This window comes from Penaeus japonicus, unplaced genomic scaffold (genome assembly GCF_977035675.1).
Source record: "Penaeus japonicus unplaced genomic scaffold, GWHDUDI00000001_assembly GWHDUDI00000041, whole genome shotgun sequence".
NCBI lineage: Eukaryota > Metazoa > Arthropoda > Malacostraca > Decapoda > Penaeidae > Penaeus > Penaeus japonicus.
This window is the reverse complement of record NW_028234443.1, coordinates 16,259,714-16,262,213: the sequence shown is the minus strand read 5'-3', so window position 1 is coordinate 16,262,213 and position 2,500 is coordinate 16,259,714.

Genomic DNA, 2,500 nt, shown 5'->3' with positions numbered 1-2,500 from the left:
GCCAGCCGCCTCGTGCCCTTGCTGACTCGCCGGCCCCCAAACTCTGCTGAGCCATCTACGCGCCCCACCATCGACGCTCCCAGCCAGCAGACCCCCGCCCCCACAGGAGACATACCCGCCTGATTCAACCACGAACTCTCTCTCCGTCAGACCGAAAACAGGTATGCAAAAGAAGACCAGGCATGAAGCTTCTACACAGGTTTCCCCTAGACGAAGCTCCAAGAAGAAACAAAACAAGAAGAACAAGCAAGAGCAACTATCAACAGCAGTCATCCAGACACAAATGAATAGGACATTGAAGATCACTTCTGTGAACAATTCGAAAACATAACGAGTGTAAAAGCACACCGGACCAAGATGACCCATGATTACTACACCAGTTTTACAGTGTCAGTACGGGGAAAGGATCATAAAGCCCGATATTTTCATAAACTCAGACGCTTTCCCCGCAAATGTGAGTGTTCTTAAACAAAAACAAGTACAAGTGCGACCAGAACGTTTGACCAGGCATCGCCGTCAGCAGTGCCTGTGACTAGATCGCATGATGTCATAAAAATAAAACTCATTAACGCACAATCTCTCCTCGGGCACTTTGACGAAATTAAAATGCTAATTGAGGAGAGAAACATAGACATTCTGTGCATCAGTGAAACATGGCTCCACCAGGATATGCTTAGTAATTTCATAACCGTTCCAAATTTCAATATCTATAGATGCGATGCAGGGCGTGGAGGAGGAGTATGTATGTGTGTACGGGATAACCTGAAATCAACCATGATGTCTCCTACAGAAGTTAATAATACTGCCGTAGATGTCTGGGTTACCGTATAGAGCAACATACTTCCTTCCATTATTATTGGCGTTGTCTATAGGCATCCTCATACAACTTTTGAATACATAGAACAAGTCTCTAGAGAAATGTCATTGAAAAAATAAACCACTCTTTATCTTAGGTGATTTAAATGATGATTTGACTAAATCTAATGCTAAATTAGCTAAGATAATAAAGACAAATAAATTACAACAAATTATAGATAAACCTACACTTACTACAGAAAACTCCCCATACTTATTAGATGTAATAATAACTAACAGGTCAGACATTATCCATCATACGGATATCATCCCGTGTCATATTGCTGACCATGAACTTCTCACACTCACATTAAATATAAAGAAACCAAAGCGACCACAGATAACAAAAATATTTCGTGACCTTAAGCATTATAACCTTCAATCATTCATCGAGCTCATCAGATGTAAAGAGACGACGCTCTTAAATATCTTATCAACAGATGATGTGAACAGGCAGGTAAGTATCCTTAAGGAAGTGACATCAAGAGGGCTATTAAAGACAGAAATAATGCCCACCGTAGTCTCAAAAACAACAGAAATGACGCCGCCCTTAAGGCAGATTATAAAATAAAAAAGAAAAATGTTAAACAGTTAATACAAAATGCAAAAACAAATTATTTCAGAAACAGATTCATAGAATGTAAAAAACAATTCAGATAAAACATGGAAAATGATTAAATCAATAGTACCTAGCAACAAACACCACACTGATCGTACAAATTCTACATAAAGCACAGAGCATTTTAACGACTTCTTTTCAAAAATAGGAAAACTAACTTATGAACAAACAAATGCGACTACATTATAACAAAATATAGATCAGGCTATGCCTACATCTAATATTTTCAGACCAAAACCAGTAATTATTTGGCGCTTTATCAAAGATAGTCTACCAGCAACGGTACATTATCTGGCGGTCATAATTAGAAATTCCCTGGTAACTAGTGTTTTTTTTCCGTCGGTTTGGAAACATGCAATAGGAACACAAATTTTCAAATCGGGAGATATAGACGACGTTAATAATTACCGCCCTATTACAATACTCCCTGTACTATCTAAAGTTCTTGAGAAATTTGTAGCAAATCAACTAACGAGTTTCCTGGAGGCCAATAACCTATTATCTAAAACACAACATGGCTTTAGAAATAGGTTATCCACTGAAACAGCGTTATTACAGATAACTGATAAGATTTATGATAATATAGATAAAAATCAGATAAATTTACTCACATTATGTGATCTTTCCATAGCTTTTGACAGTGTAAATCACAAAATTCTCCTTAACAAACTAAGATCCCATAGAATTGATTCTTTTTGGTTTAGCAGCTACCTAAATACTAGAACTCAATCTGTAAAAAATAATGAAAGCATATCATCGAAACAACCAATATATTTTGTTGTTCCACAAGGATCTATTTTAGGCCCAATCCTATTTACAATTTTCATGAATGACTTATCAACCATTGCTTATAACTGCCTTCTACTGCAGTAGAAGATTTACAGTTTCTTCATAGTGACTCAGTAAATAATTTAAATATATTAATAAGAAATACTCAAAACACTCTTACACAAGCTAAAATATATTTTGAAAGTAATGGTCTTAAATTAAATCCACATAAAACTCAATGCATATTTATAGGTAGTC